Raw genomic sequence first — 19,072 nt, forward strand, 5'->3', positions numbered from 1 at the left:
GTAGAAATAGTAGAAATCAACAGTTTCTGACCCTTGAAAATTATAAAACTTTCTTTTAAAAGCTAGGGCCGGCCAGGCACGGGAGCTCATGCCTGTAATCCCAGCACTTTGGGAGGCCGAGGCAGGTGGATTACCTGAAGTCAGGAATTCGAGACCAGCCTGACCAAAATGGAGAAACCCCGTCTCTACTAAAAAATACAAAAATTGGCCGGGCATGGTAGCGGGTGCCTGTAATCCCAGCTACTCGGGAGGCTGAGGCAGGAGAATCGCTTGAACCCGGGAGGCGGAGGTTGCAGTGAACCGAGATCACGCCATTGCACTCCAGCCTGGGCAATAAAGCAAAACTCCATCTCCAAACAAAAAACAACAACAAAACACTAGGGCCAAGGGGAAAATATAAACAAAAAGCACAAAATTTCTATACAACAAAGGCAATGAAAATATTATGTAGCGGACTCCATACGATAACACTAAAGCAGTAATCAAAGGAAAACTTGTAGACTTAATAAAAAGGAAATAATACTTCTACCAATAAAAAGGAAATAATATTAAAGCCAAGACTCTGTCTCAGAGAGTGACTTAGTTTGGGTTCCCAAGAAACAGATTATCTGAGACAGAGATTATGTGCACAAAATTTATTAGAGTACACAGAAGAAAATGTAGAAGAATGAGAGAAAAGCAGAATTGGAGAGATGAAAAAGTAAAACTGCAAAGCAGTTACAGCAGAGGCTTCAGCCAAGCCACAGGAGCTCTGGTAGGATGCCCTTCAGAACTGTCCCAAATTGAAGCAAAAATATGGTCATTGGATACTGTATGCCCCAGAGAGAGAGTCTAGTCCTGAGAGAGTACAATCTTTGGCAGGGGCGCTGTTCCTTGAGGCGAAATGACACTTTAGCAGTCAACACTCCTTGAAGCTATGAGAATGGAGCTTTGATACTGTGGAGAGGGGTAGCCCTATCAGATGTTAAAATATACTCTTCATGCATCTATAATTAAAGCAGTATAGCATTCACAAATGAATAGACAAACAGTCTAGTAATGTAATACAAAGTCCAGAAGTAAATAAAATCACATATGGGTATTTAATATTTGATAAAGCATGTATTTCAAGCCATAGGTGCAAAGATGGACTTTATGACAAGTAGTTCAGGAACAACTTGTTAGCCAATTAGAGCTAAAATGAAATTCAGCCCTCACTCTTTATGCAAGAATAAATTCCAAATGAATCAGTGATCTAAGTGCAAACACTGAAACCTACAAGTATTAAAAAGAGTCATGTGTGAATTCTCTTGTAGCCTCGATATAGAAAGTTTCCTAATTATAACTTAAACTGTAGATATAATAAAAGAAAATTTAATATCTTAAAGTACCTAAAATATGGTACAAAAAAATGATAAACAGACTCTAAAAAGAGTTAACAAATGGTGGGAATGGGGGCCGGGAGACTATTTGCAAAGTGTATCACAGATAAAGAGTTAATATCCTTAATACAGAAACATTTTTCAACAATTGAAGAAAAAGGCCAAAACTTTATAGTCAAATGGGCAAAAAACATTAATAGATAATTAATATATATATTTGCACATGTGAAAATATGTTTAAATTCTGTAATAAAGAATTGCAAATTGAAACTATGTGAAGATACTATTTTCTCTGCTATCAGATTGGTAAAAATTTAAAAAGTATGTCAGTGCATACAGGAACAGGTAGTGTCATTTATTTCTGGTAAGGAAGCACATTGATATCAATAAAATCTTTATGAAGGGGAATTTGACTATGTCTAACAAAATTATATATACATTAATCATTTCACCCAACAATCCCAAGTCTAACAATTTACCCTGAAAATCTACATCCAACAAAATGAAAATATACATAAGCATATTTATTCATTGCAGCATTGTTTGCAATTGCAAAATTTTTTAAACAACCTAAATGCTTAAGCATAAAAGAATGATTAGATTGTTACTTCTACACAATGGAGTACTTATGCAGCTGTACAAAAGATCTCTATGAACTGACATGGGGAGATTTCTAAGATACATTGCTAAACAAAAAAAGTAAAGCAAATCAGTATCTATATACTGTAAATCAATATATATACTACACATACGATACGTATGTATCTATATATACTACACATACGATACGTATGTATCTATATATACTACACATACGATACGTATGTATCTATATATACTACACATACGATACGTATGTATCTATATATACTACATATACGATACGTATGTATCTATATATACTATATAGATATCAACATATATACAATATATATAAAGCAAATCAATATCTATATACTGTAAATCAATATATGTACAGTATAGTATAATATCTTTAGTCGGAGAAAGAAGAGGACATTTAAAAAAGTATGTATCGCCGGGCGCGGTGGCTCACACCTGTAATCCCAGCACTTTGGGAGGCCGAGGTTGGTGGATCACGAAGTCAGGAGTTTGAGACCAGCCTGACCAACGTGGTGAAATCCTGTCTCTACTAAAAATACAAAAACTAGCCAGGGCTGGTGGCACGCGCCTGTAATCCCAGCCACTCGGGAGGCTGAGACAGGAGAATCGCTTGAACCCGGGAGGCGGAAGTTGCAGGAGCTGAGATCGCGCCATTGCACTCCAGCCTGTTCTAAAAATAAATAAATAAACAAATAAATAAATAAATAAGTATGTGTCTGCCTGCTTATCCAAAAGGAGGTGCCGGAAGGATAAAAAAGAAACTGATAAGATGGATTACCTATGGGGGTAGATGAGAATGAGTTGAAAAAGCTGAAGAAGGAAAGAAAAAGAAGCAATGAAGGGAAGTAAGTGATATTTCTTCGAGTATGTCTCTTTTGCACAGTTCTAACTTTTAAAATTACGTTATGTTTTAAGTATGTACAAAAAATAAAATAGGCTGGGCACAGTGGCTCATGCCTGTAATCCCAGCAATTTGGGAGGCCTAGGCGGGCGGATCGCCTGAGGTCAGGAGTTCAAAACTAGCCTGGCCAACATGGTGAAACCCCGTCTCTATTAAAAATACGAAAATTAGCCTGGCATGGTGGCGCTCCTGTAATCCCAGCTACTTGGGAGCCTGAGACAGGAGAAACACTTGAACCCGGGAGGTGGATGTTGCAGGGAGCCAAGATCATGCCATTGCACTCTAGCCTGGGCGACAAGAGTGAAACTCCGTCTCAAAAAAATAAAATAAAGTAAAAAAATAAACAGGGTCAGGGGAAAGTCAAAATGGACCTGATTACTTCAAATGAATCACATAACTGAAAAAAGAAAGGGCGAGACCTTACAAAATGGACCCAAATGCAGTGTTTGGACTGAATGTAGTCAGGGTCAAGACAAAAGGGACATGACAGAAAAACTATCAACAACGTTGAACTCTTGGTACCTTTGTTTCATAGTGGCGTTGTTTAGCACGCTGCCCGCAGAAGCCATGCACTAGAAGCCCATGATCAGGGTCATTAACCATAATCCAAATCCCAGGATAATGACATAAATAATGTAAACACAAAAAATACTATTTCAAAAAGTGTTTGGAAATGAGTTTTTCAACTGGGAACTGTTGCAAAGAGGTCAAATTTTCTGTGAAAGAAGAGCCGGTCTAAACTCCAAAGAACCACAGAGACAGACTATGCAAAGGTCACTGCTCTTAAAGATTTTGGATTTTAATCAAGACTGCCCAAACTGCTCCCCCCATGCCTGGATTAATGAGCCATTTCAAGGGAGTTTTAAAATGGTCCATTTCACAGTCATTCCATCACCAGTTTATTATTTTTATATCATGTCCTTTTCCACTTCTCTTGAAATCTTGGGGATACGTTTCAAATAATATTGGGAAAGGATAATTTAATAAAGAAAGCGCTGCATTTGTCTGTTTCGGCCTTTGTGATATTTCCCTCTCCTCACAAGATGTTCCCGAATGGGATGGGATTTAGACCTAACTGAAGTAAAAGCTGCACGACTCGCCTGAACAGGGACTTGAACCCTGGACCCTCAGATTAAAAGTCTGATGCTCTACCGACTGAGCTATCCAGGCTCTGCATTCTGGCCTCCAATTCACTAAGAAGTGGTAATAAGGCTTATCGTTTCAGTAATTATTAGGCTCTTCCAAGCGTTCTGGTCATATACCCGTGCCTCAGCACTGCAGCCGAACTTTATTATATTGAGCATTCATTTAATCCTTAAACTGTTTATGCGTTAAATATAAAATTATTGTGTAGTATTTATTACAGGGGAAATGAAGAAAATCGGGCTCAGAACAGAGTGGGACCCCTTCGGTAGTGAATAATCCCGCGGCTCATTATTGCAAACAGGAGCCCTTAGAGATCGTAGCTGGCTGGTAAAGGCGGCTTTAGAGCGGACGCCCAGGCTTCTTCATCAGCTTACCAGAAGGTTGGAGGCAGAAGGTACGCGTTTCAGCAATGACTTCAATAAGTGGGAAGAAACTTCAGAAGTATCAAACATTTGGGTAAAGAAAGATTAAGTATGGCACAAGGGAAGTAGTTCAATTCCCCTTGTTTCCTGCGGTGTTTTCCTAGCTCTTTCAGAGATGAAGTTTCCTGGAATCGTAATGCCAGAGCAACAAACATGTGACACCCGCTTATGTCTGGGGAATTACCGTCTTCAAAACCCACTTCTCCAAAATTTTGTAATATCTTTTTCCCGGTCGCCCAACCTAGTCTTCCTCTTTCGTTCTCTTTTTCTTCACCTCTTCCTCAGTCTTTCCCTTCTTCACACCGATCTCTGCTCCTCTACCGCCTTATTTTTCAGACCTCCCATTTGTAGATTCACTCATTTCTCCGCTTATGCTTCCGTTCTTTGAAAGTGAACCACTAGGTTTCAGAAAGGACCAGGCAGTTAAAACAGAGTTTGCTCGCTCGGTCACAATAGGTCTTCTGTCATTCATGACAGGTGTTAAAGCACCTCTAACAAGTCAAGATCCAGTGTTTTGGAGGAAGAAAAAACGCAGCTAGCAGAGGATGGTTTCGATCCATCGACCTCTGGGTTATGGGCCCAGCACGCTTCCGCTGCGCCACTCTGCTGTCCCCGTAAGTTGTTGTGCCTTATTTCCAAGTAATTTAAACATCTCCTAACACCGCTGTCCAGCTGCGTCAATATTTTTTTTCTTCCTTATCCATCTATCTTCTCTAGTCTCTGTCTTTCATCCTCGAGCTGTCTCACGTTTCCTTCTCAACATAGTCACCTACAACCTGTTGTTTGCTCCTTTGCAACTTAAGAAAACCGATTGAAATCCTTTCTCAGGAACTTGATTTTCAAACCGTTAGGCTCTCATACACCGACTTCTAGGGTTGGATTTAGAACTCAGGGTTTGTTTGTTTGTTTGTTTATCTTCCGCGCCTTCCATAGTGCACTCACTGTCTGCATTTGGAACACCTTGATTCCTCCTTGTCCGTGATAAGACAAGGGCACTGTGTGGTCGTGTGGCCCTGTCCTCGGCCAGGTGGGAGGGACTAAGGAGAAACTGAAGATGCAGCGAACGGAAGAGAAGGAAATGCATGTACTTCTGAAAATCGTTGCTCGCGGAATTGAGGGAGACGTGGAGACGACATGCCTACTCAAAGAAGATTCAGTTTTCTGTGTCCCCCACCACAATGAAACTTCTTTCACAAAGATCGTAATGGGTATTCCTAACTACAAGGAGAGCGTGTGTGTGTTGACCACTTGGCCTTTGGACACTGGGTCGGAAAACTGAGGCTCAGATCGCTTTCTAGGTGCGTCTGTGGACCCGTTTTTGTCAGTCTTGGTTCTTCCAGCCAAGGAATTGCGCAAAGCCGTTTTAAAGATTCTGAGTATAATTTAAGCTCCCCAATGGGGTGAGCTTCATGGGCCTGAGATCTATGCAGTCGCACAATTTACCACCATCCCCCGAGCACCCCTACACAAACACACTCAGCCCTACTCTTGGGGTTTAGTGTTTTGTAATGACTTTCTTGAAGTTTTCAATAGTTTTATCCTTAAACTTGTGTTTTGTAAGCTATAGCCAACATGACAATGTAGCATGCTTAGGCACGGGGGTCAGTTGGCTCCCAAGAGTTCTGCCCAAGAGTTGGCTCCCAAGAGCTCTGCCTCCCCTGAATGGGTTTTCAGCAACGAATTTGCCCTGCTAACTGACATCCTTCCCCACTCTCTTTCCCGACCCCTCTTCCCCACCTGCCTTCAGCAGTAAAGCCCCCTAGGGGGTCTACAGAAGAGGGGTTAAGTTCCTGCAGCCTAATCCCGGGATTTCTGGGGTGTGGCATAATGGCTGTCATTCCTGACGCTGGCTGGCAGCCTGGCAGCGCCCAGGTGAGTTGGAAGGGCGTCTTGGTGGGAGTGAGCCTGCAGCTCACACCCATATCGGTATATATTCATAATGATAACAGCATTGTCTTCCTGCTTTTTGAACAAGGGCTCCCTCATTTTAATTTTTCACTGGGCCCTGCAAATTATATAGCTGGTTCTGCTCCCCAAATTTCAGTGATGTTTGGTTCTCTTTGCTGGGCTCCCCTCAGGCTTCTTTACTATCTTGTTCTCACGCTTGAAAAATCAGACCCTGGGGGCCGGGCGCGGTGGCTCACGTCTGTAATCCCAGCACTTTGGGAGGCCGAGGCGGATGGATCGCAAGGTCAGGAGTTCCAGACCAGCCTGACCAATATGGTGAATCCCCGTCTGTACTAAAAATACAAAAAAGTTAGCCAGGCGTGGTGGCACATGGCTGTAATCTCAGCTACTAGAGAGGCTGAGGCAGGAGAATTGCTTGAAACCAGGAGGCGGAGTTTGCAGTGAGCCAAGTCACGCCACTGCACTCCAGCCTGGGCGACAGAGCGAGACTCCGTCTCAAAAAAAAAAAAAAAGAAAGAAAAAAGAAAGAAAAATCAGACCCTGGATTCTTAAAGATGGAGCTTGGAGTCCTCAAGGGAAGAATTTGGAGGCTTCATTTTGAAACCCCAATGCTTAACGCTGCTATAAGTTTCTATTTTTACATTATCTAAAGATTATAAAATTCAGGTCAGAAAAGATGCCAAACCATGTAAATTACTAACACATTTAGATAATATATCAACTAATCTCTAATAATTTAATTGTTTGTCAGACATTTTTTGAACAGTGACAAAGATTCTCTTCATGACCAAATTCTACTCAGGTTCCTCTGAAGGCTCTTCTCAACAAAAACCCTGACTTTTGGACTTAAATGTTTGTAGCTCTGCATGGCCCACTTTCAACAATAATCGTGCTAAATCAGTTTAGCCAGAATCCCTCATCCTCTATTATCTGATCATCCTTCATATCTGGTCAGGTTCCTCATCCTCCACCACGCTCCAGTGATGTAATCACCCTGGCCTGCCTTCAAGAATCCTATCAGGCCAGGTTAGCCAGAAACCCCCTTACCTGTGATGTTTCCTTTCAGTAATTTTCCATCCACTGACCTCATCTCCCCACCCTGATCCTTGGCTATAAATTCCCACTTTTCCTTGTTGTATGCAAAGTTGAACCCGGTCTCTCTCACCTTCTGCAAAATCCCTCTCTAATGAAGTTTTCCTTACTGTCTTTAACAATTGCCATGAATAATGTTTTCCTTGACACCAACACCATGTGTTTTGCTTTTTATATATAAATAACACATAATTCAATAAATTTGAGCTAAGAAAGATGCCAATGAAAATATTCATATTTTTATAAGTTTTTTTTTGTTTTTGTTTGTTTGTTTGTTTTTGAGACGGAGTTTTGCTCTTGTTGCCCAGGCTGGAGTGCAGTGGTGCAATCTCAGCTCCCTTCAACCTCCTCCTCCCGGGTTCAAGCGATTCTCCTGCCTCAGCCTCCTGAGTAGCTGGCATTACAGGCGCCCACCATCAAGCCTAGCTAATTTTTGTAGTTTTGATAGAGATGGGGTTTCATCATATTGGCCAGGCTTGTCTCGAACTCCTGATCTCAGGTGATCTGCCCGCCTCGGCTTCTCAAAATGCTGGGATTACAGGCGTGAGCCACCACGCCTGGGAGAGATTTAAAACACTATCTTCGCTGTACATTTTGGTATTCCTTTTTTTTTTCTTTTCTTTTTATTTTTATTTTGAGACAGAGTCTGGCTCTGTCACCCAGGCTGGAGTACAATGGCTTGATCTTGGCTCACTGCAACCTTCGCCTCCCAGGTTCATGCGATTCTCCTGCCTCAGCTTCCTGAGTACCTGGGATCACAGGCACCAGCCACCACGCCCGGCTAATTTTTTTTATATTTTTGGTAGAGACGGGGTTTCACCATGTTGGACAGGCTGGTCTCAAACTCCTGACCTCGGGTGATCCGCCCGTCTAGGCCTCCCAAAGTGCTAGGATTACAGGTGTGAGCCACCGCACCTGTCCCATTTTGGCATTCTTGATGTGAAGGAGAAACACAGTTACTTTAATCATTGTTAGAGGGTAGTATTAAATATGATTTATAGTATATGATAAGGGATTTTCTTTACACTATAAAAATTGGCTTTGACTGTCTGTATATAATGAAAAACTATATGTATACAAGCAGCAGTTAGAGTTGTGTTCACTTTGGCAGCACATATACACAAATTGGAACTATACAGAGAAGATTAGCATGGCCCCTGTGCAGGATGACATGCAAATTTGTGAAGCATTCCACATTTTTTTTTTAAAAATAGAGTAACCAATGATACGGAAATAGCCTAGAACAGTGGTTCTCAAACTTTGCACATTAGAATCACACTTCAGGATCTTTAAAAATAGAGTCGTACCTTGGTGTCTGTGGGAGATTGGTTTAGGATCTCCTACGGATACCAAAATCCATGCATGCTCAAGTTCCTTATGTAAAATGGGGTAGTATTTGCTTATTGAAAGGGTGGCCTGCCCCTCCACACCTGTGGGTATATCTCACCAGGCGGGATGAGAGACTGAGAAAAGAAATAAGACACAGAGACAAAGTATAGAGAAACAACAGTGGGCCCAGGAGACCGGCACTCAGCATACGGAGGACCTGCACTGGCACCGGTCTCTGAGTTCCCTCAGTTTTTATTGCTTATTATTTTCATTATCTCAGCAAAAGGAATGAGGTAGGAGGGCAGGGTGATAATTAGGAGAAGGTCAGCAAGAAAATATGTGAGCAAAAGAATCTATGTCATAATTAAGTTCAAGGGGAGGTTACTATGCCTGGATGTGCACGAAGGCCAGACTTATGTTTCTCTCCACCCAAACATCTCAGTGGAGTAAAGAATAACAAGGCAGCATTGCTGCAAACATGTCTCGCCTCCCACCATAGGGCTATTTTTCTCCCATCTCAGAAATGAACAAAGGTACAATCGGGTTTTATACCCAGACATTCAGTTCCCAGGGGCAGGCAGGAGACAGTGGCCTTCCTCTATCTCAACTGCAAAAGGCTTTCCTCTTTTACTAATCCACCTCAGCACAGACCCTTTATGGGTGTCGGGCTGGGGGACAGGCAGGCCTTTCTCATCCCACGAGGCCATATTTCAAACTTGCACATGGGAAGAAACCTTGGACAATACGCGGCTTTCCAGGGCAGAGGTCCCTGTGGCTTTCTGCAGTGCATTGTGCCCCTGGTTTATCGAGACTAGAGAATGGTGATGACTTTTACCAAGCATACTGCTTGTAAACATTTTGTTAACAAGGCATGTCCTGCACAGCCCTAGATCCCTTAAACCTTGATTCCATACAACACATGTTTTTGTGAGCTCAAGGTCGGGGCAAAGTTACAGATTAACAGCATCTCAGGGCAAAGCAATTGTTCAGGGTACAGGTCAAAATGGATCTTCTTATGTCTTCCTTTTCTACTTAGACACAGTAACAGTCTGATCTCTCTTTCTTTTCCCTACACTTACGACCTATGCACATCCTCCTGTATACATTAAATTATCTCTAGATTACTTATAATACCTAAAATACAATGTCCATGCTATGTAAATAATTGTTATACTGTATTGATAAGGGAATAATGACAAGAATATAAGAATCTGTAATGTTCAGTATAGATGCAACCATCCTTTTTTTTAAAAAAAAATATTTTTTTGATCCACAATTGGTTTAATTAACAGATGTAAAACCCACAGACATGGAGGGCTAGCTGTACTAATTTTTGTAGGCTTCTACCCCCCACCCCCCCAGACAAACTGATTTCATAGGATTTGGGTGCCAGTGGGCATCAGAGTTTTTATTCCATTGACCCCTAGCTTACAAGACAATTATGTGACTTTTGCACAGACAGCTGCCATCACAAACTACCTTTTTTACGGTATAAAGGGTCTCTTCAGGAGCTCTTAAAATGACTTCTTTCAAGTGCATTGATAGAGTTCGCAGAAAATATATTGCTATTGCTCTCCATCCTAAAAGATATCTTTACAAGTGAAAGCTTCAAAAATTTCCCCAAAAAGATTAATATGGAGTTAGTTACTTGAATCAAATTCTGGAGTCTTTAATAACCTTGAGAATATCTCTGGTCTGCTAGATTTTGACCATCTCAACTGACTGGCACATTATATCGAGCCTAAGAAATAACTTATTGGACTTTGCTGATTTTGGAGTCCCTTTACACTACGTAATACATCTGACATTTTAAATAAAAATAATCAAGTAGGGAGATATAGAAGAAAGAGTCAGAACAAAAGTAAAATAATACATTCATTTTTATTCATGTTGGAAATATAAAAAGAGTCCATTAGAAAGAATGTAAACCAAGGAAAGCATAAAAGATTTTAAATGTTCCACCTGACCTCAATATTAAAATTAAATATATACACACCTAGTTGTATAAATGGGCAAACTGAAGACCAAGGTCAGAACTAAATAACCTCAAAACAAACAAACAAACAACAACAAGACTCTATCTCCTTTAACAATCTCCCATGTTTACTTCAAAGCAACTTTTATAAGGTGCCATATGCATCAGAAAGAATTGTCAGACTTAAAAATCGACAACAGAAATTACTGGGTCCTTCCTTTCAGTGACATGCTTGGCATTGTCTGGCAGACTCTCTAGCAAGTATCTGATTTTTTTAGAGCTATGCATCTTTGACTTTCTATTCACTAGGCTAAGCTCTGTGATGGTAGAAGTTAAGTTATAGAAAAGTGATAATAACGCAAGTGATTCATGTCTGCATTAACCCTAAGATTGTACTCAGTTGAGATACAATTTTCAGCCTTTCTATTGTGTGTTGTTTGTTCTTCAAATTCGTCTTTGAAGGGGTTTTCTCAATTTACTTAGTAATTAGTGAGATGTATGAAATCTTAAACACTACATTCATGTTATATTTGTATGAAAGTCAGGTTTTCAGCTTTTCATGTGACTGACAACACCAGTACAGTTTGGGGGTTCAAAAGAGGAAGAAAGAAGTCCTGACGGGGATGTCAAGTGCTGGATGACAAGCACATGATGGGGTGTGAGGTATAAGTTTGAAAGATTTTAATTGTCAGAGAAAAAGGGACTCCGAGCACATTTTCTAAGTGTTTGGAAGGTAGGACACCTTGGTCCAGAAATGGCGATGGAGCAGAGAATTTGAGTTGTTGCAAATCGGTAAAAATGCCAGAGGCAGTAAATAGAAATATGAAGCTGAATGGTCACTTGAGCAACTGCTCAAATTCTTTTTAATCCCCAAAGGATTTTTTAACTTTTTAAAAAATTTTTTTGAGACGTAGTCTTGCCCTGTACCCCAGGCTGGAGTGCAATGGCCCGATCTCGGCTCACTGTAGCCTCTGCCTCCCGGGTTCCTGTGATTCTCCTGCCTCAGCCTCCCGAGTAGACTAGCTAGGATTACAGGCGCACGCCACCATGCTTGGCTAATTTTTGTAATTTTGTAGAGACAGAGTTTCACCATTTTAACTAGGCCGGTCTCGAACTCCTGACCTCAGGTGATTCGCCCGCCTCAGCCCCGCAAAGTGCTGGGATTACAGGTGTGAGCCACCGTCCCCGGCCAACACCCAAATAATTTTGAAGAATTTTCCCTACATTTGCAGATGAAGAAAAGTTTCACAAATGATCTAAATAATACAAAATACCATACATTTTACTTTCGGAAGTGATGGAGCTTGAATTTAAACACATATACCTGATTCAAGAGGCTTATGTTTGCTACTGTTGCACATTGCCTTTAAAACAATGCTGTTTGGCCGGGCGCGGCGGCTCACGCCTGTAATCCCAGCACTTTGGATCCCGAGGCCAGCGGATCACTCGAGACCAGGCTGCTCAACATGGTGAAACCCGTCGGGTTTTAGCTGGGCGTGGTGGTGGCAGACTGTAATCTCAGCTACTCGAGAGGCTGAGACAAGAGAATCACTTGAACCCTGGAGGAGGAGGCTGCAGTGAGCCGAGATCGCACCACTACCCTACAGCTTGAACGACAGAGCGACACTGTCTCAAAATAATAATAATAAACAATAGTTAAATATGAACAGGGAGGTGGGCTCCAGGCTGGCCTCCATCTCTGGCACACCCAGGAAAGGGGCCATGACAGTTGCGACACATCAGCCGCATCTGAGACTTCAAGAGCCCTTGGACCCTTCTCGCAGTTGAACTTATCTGGCTCAAGCAGGAACTAACCCCTTAAGGGACTTTCCACCCCAGGGAGGCAAGCGGAGTATAGTTTGCTCCAGTTTTGCTTGCTCCAAAAGTAACCTTTTGCTCATTATAATAGTAAAAAACACACCCCTGGGTGGAGATTTAGGATGTTAATGAGACATGCAATGTATGTACTAGCATGTATAGCCACAGCGCATGTGCACCCAGAGGATCACCCAAAACATGCTTACTAGTTACACCTCCTCCTGCCTGCCACTTTTTGAATAAACATATAAGACTCCCGGCCGGGTGCGGGGGCTCACGCCTGTAATCCCAGCACTTTGGGAGGCAGAGGCGGGCGGATCACGAGGCCAGGAGTTAGAGACTAGCCTGGCCAACATGGTGAAAATCCGCCTCTATTAAAAATACAAAAATTAGCAGGGTATGATGGCGCTTTCCAGTAGTCCCAGCTATTCGGGAGGCTGAGGCAGGAGAATTGCTTGAGCCTGGCAGGCGGAGGTTACAGTGAGCCGAGATCGCGCCACTGCACTCCAAATAAATAAATAAATAATAAAATTAAAAAAGAATCCCAAAAAGGGGGTATCCCCAGTGCCAGCTGGCACTGTCTCATCTTCAAGCAGCCTGCTCTGACTCAGCTTTCAGTGTACTTTCGTTTTTGCAATAAACTGCCTTAAGGTGGTAACTTCGTTGTAGCTTGTCTCTTGCTTATATTCTTTTAACCAAAAAACAAGAACGGAGGACTTCGCACTTCCCGGTAACATTTGAAGTTCTCCATTTGAAGACCAAAAACAAAAACAACAACAACAAAAAACAATTCACCCCTGATCGTTGGGTACACAAAATAGGATCTTGCAATAGCTGTTTGCCAGTACATTCGAGTATGTTTGGATCGTCTTCTGCGTGTATGTTCGTTGTTTCGTTTCTGTAGGAAATGAAGTTTCTGAAAGCTGCTAATTGAAAACATTACTATGGAACAGAATGGAAAGTAAATATTGGATGTATGTCTGCCACCTTAACAAAGCAAGAGGGATTTGTTAAAATATATATATATATATATATATATATATATTTGTTTATTACTCGGTAGAGTTTTAAATCAAGACGAAGATCTCTCTGTTCATCCATCATGGTCTTATATTTCTCTTACATGCATCCCATAATAACCTACATCTTGTCTCTTTACTTCACATCCCTTCTCCCATCACCAAAGAAAGAATCAAAGGGGGTCTAGATAAGCGAGGGAGAGGAAGAATGGGGAAACATGGAAAGAAGAAAGGCGGGAGGGCGTGGGGGGAAGCGGTGGTGGTGGTTTGACCTTGAGAAAGGAAACCAGATGATTGTGCAATAATACTCCAGCCTATCGCATACCCTTGCAGAAACCATTAAGATGCTGAAAATAATTGTACAGGGAATATGTAAGTCCCACTCACGGGTTGTTAAGTTAAAATGTGGTCAGAAGCATTGGGGAAAGCTCCTGAAAGGTGGTAGATGCAAAATGGTTCTGGTAAAATCTACATCTCAAGCCCTTTTCTCCTGTTTTTGTTTGTTTTAGACATAATCTCGCGCTGTCGTCCTGGCTGAAGTGCAGTTGCGCGATCATACAGCTCACTGCAGCTTCGCGCTCCTGGGCTCAAGTGATTAAGCCATTCTCCTACCCAGGTAGCTGGGACTACAGGCGCGCGCCACCACGCACCGCTCATTTTTTATACAGACGGGGTGGAACTCCTGGGCTCAAACAATCCTCCCTGCTTAGTCCCCTAATCCTAGTGGTTTTATGCCTTTTTTTTTTTCCTCGTGGCTTTTTGAGAGGGAGCCTTGCTTGGTCGCCTAGGCTGGAGTGCAACGGTACGCTCTCAGCTCACTGCAACCTCCGCCTCCCGGGTTTAAGCGATTCTCCTGCCTCAGCCTCTCAAGTAACTGGGATTACGAGGACCCACCACTACTCCCGGCTAATTCTTGTATTTTTATTAGAAACGGGGTTTCGCCATGTTGGCCAGGCTCGTCTCGAACTCCTGACCTCAGGTGATCCACCCGTCTCTGCCTCCCAAAGTGCCGAGATTACAGGCGTAAACCACCGCGCCCAGTCCCCCAATCCTAGGATTAAAGGGGCAAAATATTAGTGTCAGAAGTGGGATTCGAACCCACGCCTCCATGCGGAGACCAGAAGCCCCAAATCTGGGAAGTAGTAACTTGAGTCTGGCGCCTTAGACCACTCGGCCATCCTGACACGCGTTATTACCGCTTAAGTTTCCTTATGTAACTCGTAGTCAGCAGACGCGGGCTCCGATAAAGGAGGAAAAGACCTCGGATGGGTGGCGTACGCTCCTGGTTTTCATAACGGTATTTATTATTTTGCCCGGTGCTATTCTAAATGATGCTAAAAACAGCATCATCAAAATACCTTATGTTGCTATCTTTCAGGTTAAGTCAGAAATGAAACAATAGGGAAAGTGGCAAATACTCAGAACAGTGCTTCCTAAGTTACTATCTAGCTCCGTAACAGTTTCCTGGCTAGAGGGACCCTCAAAACTCAGTATTCAGCGTCCTAAGCAGGTGCTTTGTAGAGGGAAACAAAAGTCATACATTATTTTTATTGTTACTTTTCCGGTTTCCCCACCTAGCCCAAAATATACTGTGAATACTTTGAAGCAGAAATAAAATCAGTAACAGAAAAATGAACTGTCCCAATTCAAAAGAATGGTTGGAAAAGATGAAGGTGGAGAATGGAGAAAAATAAATTAATAATTTTATCATTTTAAGAGGTTCCTAGAGCAAGAAAGGGTGGTAGGTGCTTGTGAATGTGCAGAGGTGAGAAGAGTGAAAAAGTGGAATTAATCATGGAGGCGTGTAAGAGAGGAAGAAGAGGCGTCAGGTTTGGAGAGGTAAATTAATCAAACTGTCCATGGCTCATTTTTGTTATTGGCCAATGAAATCTTTCTCTTTCTCTCTCACTCTTTTTCCTTTACTGTTTTGTTGTTTTTCTTTGTCATGCCCCCCATACAGCTGTTTCCTCTCTCCCAACATACAGGCACCCTCTCTAAAATATTTAAAATTATTATTATTATTGAGACAGAGTCTCACTCTGTCACCCAGGTTGGAGTGCAGTGGCGCGATATTGGCTCATTGCAGCCTCCACCTCCTGGGTTCAAGCGATTCTTGTGCCTCAGCCTCCCGAGTAGCTGGGACTACAGGCGCGCGCTACCATGCCTGGCTGATTTTTTTTTTTTTTTTTTTTTTTGTATTTTTAGAAGAGACAGAGTTTCACCATGTTGGCCAGGCTGGTCTCGAACTCCTGACCTCAAGTGATCCGCGCGTCTAGGCCTCCCAAAGTGGCGGGACTACAGGCATGAGCCACCGCGCCCGGCCTATTATTATTATTATTGTTGTTTGAGATGGAGTTTTACTCTGTCTCCTATGCTGGAGTGCAGTGGCGCCATCTTGGCTCACTGCAACCTCTGCCTCCCAGGTTCAAGCGATTCTCCTGCCTCAGCCTCCAAATAGTTGGGATTACAGGCGCGTGCCACCACGCCCAGCTAATTTTTGTATTTTTGGTAGAGATGGGGTTTCGCTATATTGGCCAGGCTGGTCTCGAACTCCGGACCTCAAGTGATTCTCCCACCTCGGCCTCCCAAAGTGCTGGGATTACAGTCGTGAGCCATCGCGCCCGGCCAAAATTATAATAAACTATCCTTGAAAAATATGTTGTTGATTTGCGTGATTTAAATCATAACTTCTGGCCGGGCGTGGTGGCTCACACCTGCAATCCCAGCACTTTCGGAGGCCAAGGCGGGCGGATCACGAGGTCAGGAGATAGAGACCATCCTGGCTAACACGGTGAAACCTGTCTCTACTAAAAATACAAAAAATTAGCCGGGAGTGATGGTGAATGCCTGTAGTCCCAGCTACTTCGGAGGCTGAGGCAGGAGAGTGGCGTGAACCCGTGAGGCAGAGGTTGCAGTGAGCCGAGATTGTGCCACTGGACTCCAGCCTGGGCCACGGAGCGAGACTCCATCTCAAAAAATAAAAATAAAAATAAATCCTAACTTCTTTTCTTTTACTCAACACTGTTTGAAAAATCTACTCATCCTGCTACATGTACATCTGCTTGGTCACTTGTGGCTGCTGCATAGTATGAAAACCATAGGCAGTATACCTGATGGACATCTAGGTTGCCTCTAACAATCTGCTACCTCAAAATCCTAGAAGGACTGTACTTGGCAAGACCAATCATGGAGCTGAGCTGGAATTTCACTGAGGTGGATTCCTAGAAGTGGAACTGCTGGGTAATAATTTAAAAGTTATACAGGAGGAAAACCCAGGTAATGTTAATATTGCAAAAAAACCTAAGACCCTAATTTTAAGCCCAAGATTTCAATCTATGTAGTACTTCATATAATGCAATTTTTATCTTCAAAAACAAGAGACAGAAAGGATATCCAAATCAGGTAATTCTGAGAAGCAATCTCAGAAGGAGCTTTAAACTTAGTTTCTTTTTAACAGGATGATTATTTCTTTTGTTATTGATGACCCAAACGTGTTTTCAGCAGTGTTATAATCTTAAGGGTTCTTTCCTCTTAGGTTTTAGAGGTAACCTAGGAAATCTTTTGGTAGAAGTTTGTAACAGATTATTTTACGTGTGCAGAAAAGCAATGAAGATTTTAGTCATTTCCCTCACATGACTGATCAGTTGAATGGCTAAGGAAAAGAACAGGTGTTACCGTCGTTGCTACAGCGGTGTGAGTTTATGACAGTTGCTGGTCAGATCAATGTCCGATTCCCCTTTCAGAGAGACAGACAATATACAGGAATCAGGAACATTCCTACAGGGCTCTCTGAGAACGGAGACCTTTTTCTCTTGCCTTTTTTCTTTTCTTTTCTTTTTTTGTTTGTTTAATTTTTATGTTAGCTGATTCGCAGACCAATAGATGGAAATCTGCTGCTTACTTTCTTGCAGGAGAAAGGGATCTCCAACAGTGCTGCGGGACTGCGTCCAAATGGCACTGAAAATATTCCAGGATTCTGTAAATCTGGGGTTTTCATTTGTCGATTGGTTTGATGTAAGAGAGATGCCTCTCTCTTTGCGAGACCCTGTTTGGCAAATATCGGTTGGGGCGGGAAATCTTGGAGGTAGAAACGGCTGAACTATTGTGGCATTCCTTGGCGAAACTTTCGGCACAAATGTGGTAGGGAAAAACAAAATACCACAGTGTGTCAGAAGTGGGATTCGAACCCACGCCTCCATACGGAGACCAGAAGACCCGAACACAGGAAGCATGCAGCTTGAGTCTGGCGCCTTAGACCACTCGGCCATCCTGACACTGTGACAAAGTCTCTGAAAGTATACATGATGAGTAATCATGGCTTACGACTCGCCTTCTGGCTGAATCCCAGCTGCAAAAGTTATCTCTGGAATTTGCCCGACTAAACAGGAGCTCCGAATTCACTGATTACAGAATGGAAAGGTAGAAGAATACAACTATTAGTGCGGAACTGAATAATTCTTACAGTACTGGAAACCAAGATGGGAGTTGGGGAACAAGATATGAAGGAGACGTTTCCACGTCACCTCTCCCCTTCCTCCAGTAACTCCCTGCTCTCGGCCCTGCCTTCTCCCTCTGACCCAGGCCTCCTGCCTCGCATAGACCTCTGCTTATGACCCTGACCCTGTGGGGTCACTTTGCTCTTTGTGACTTAAGTCCTGATGCAGCAGCTCCAACTTGATGCTGCCCCAGGGCCAGTGGGAACTTTTCTGGACAAGAGGAGGCCATAGCAACAGAGTGGGGCTGTTCTGTACATGGATTTCTAGGCATTTCCCCTTCTCCTCAGCCTATCCGAACTGTGATTTCACCACCGGAAGTCAGCATTTCGTTACACAGTTCAGTAAACGTCACTGTCTTCTGCCCTGTAGGGTCGCCTGTGTTGTATAGTGATAATCCTGTCTCTCCTCTCTCTAGAGCTCTCAGATGCTTTTCTGCAAATATTACCCACCGTGGGAGGCAACAGCTATTTCTTTTTTGAGACGAAGTCTCACTCTTTTCCCCCAGTCTGGAGTGCAATGGCGCAATCTCGGCTCACTGCAACCTCCGCCTCCTGGGTTCAAGCGATTCTTCTGCCTCAGCCTCCCGAGTAACTGGGATTACAGGTGCGTACCACCACGCCCAGCTAATTTTTTGTATTTTAAGTAGAGACGGGGTTTAAACATGTTGGCCAGGCTGGTCTCGAACTCCTGACCTCAGGTGATCCGCCCGCCTCGGCCTCCCAAAGTGCTGGGATTACAGGGATAAATCGCCACGCCCAGCCGGCAACAGTTATTTCTAAAGATAAGTGTACTTTTTATGACTGAAAAATACTTTTCTAAGACTGTGAAAACGAAATCATCAAAAAAAAAAAAAAAAAGAAAGAAAGAAAAAGAAAGAACCTTGTTGCAATGATTTTTCTAGGATTGAACTGTGAAAGAGAGAAACAATTTAAAATTCTAGTAGCGAGGAGTGCCACTGAGTTTCTATAATTAAACTGTAAGGGC

The 19,072-nt window shown here is 42.7% G+C and overlaps 5 non-coding genes across 5 annotated transcripts; 1 reads left to right on the plus strand and 4 right to left on the minus strand.

Moving 5' to 3' along the window:
* Positions 1-3,980: 3,980 nt before the first annotated feature.
* On the minus strand, positions 3,981-4,053 carry TRNAK-UUU (transfer RNA lysine (anticodon UUU)). Its single transcript has one exon. It is a non-coding gene; the product is annotated as a tRNA-Lys (tRNA).
* Positions 4,054-4,987: 934 nt separating this feature from the next.
* On the minus strand, positions 4,988-5,059 carry TRNAM-CAU (transfer RNA methionine (anticodon CAU)). Its single transcript has one exon. It is a non-coding gene; the product is annotated as a tRNA-Met (tRNA).
* A 3,487-nt stretch (positions 5,060-8,546) lies between these two features.
* Positions 8,547-8,652, plus strand: LOC129039670 (U6 spliceosomal RNA). Its single transcript, XR_008503393.1, has one exon. It is a non-coding gene; the product is annotated as a U6 spliceosomal RNA (small nuclear RNA).
* A 6,017-nt stretch (positions 8,653-14,669) lies between these two features.
* Positions 14,670-14,776, minus strand: TRNAL-CAA (transfer RNA leucine (anticodon CAA)). Its single transcript has 2 exons — positions 14,739-14,776; positions 14,670-14,715 (listed from the first exon to the last, which is right to left on the minus strand). It is a non-coding gene; the product is annotated as a tRNA-Leu (tRNA).
* A 2,982-nt stretch (positions 14,777-17,758) lies between these two features.
* On the minus strand, positions 17,759-17,866 carry TRNAL-CAA (transfer RNA leucine (anticodon CAA)). Its single transcript has 2 exons — positions 17,829-17,866; positions 17,759-17,804 (listed from the first exon to the last, which is right to left on the minus strand). It is a non-coding gene; the product is annotated as a tRNA-Leu (tRNA).
* Between the last annotated feature and the right edge of the window lie 1,206 nt (positions 17,867-19,072).

Source organism: Pongo pygmaeus, chromosome 5 (assembly GCF_028885625.2).
Source record: "Pongo pygmaeus isolate AG05252 chromosome 5, NHGRI_mPonPyg2-v2.0_pri, whole genome shotgun sequence".
NCBI classification, from domain to species: Eukaryota; Metazoa; Chordata; class Mammalia; order Primates; family Hominidae; genus Pongo; species Pongo pygmaeus.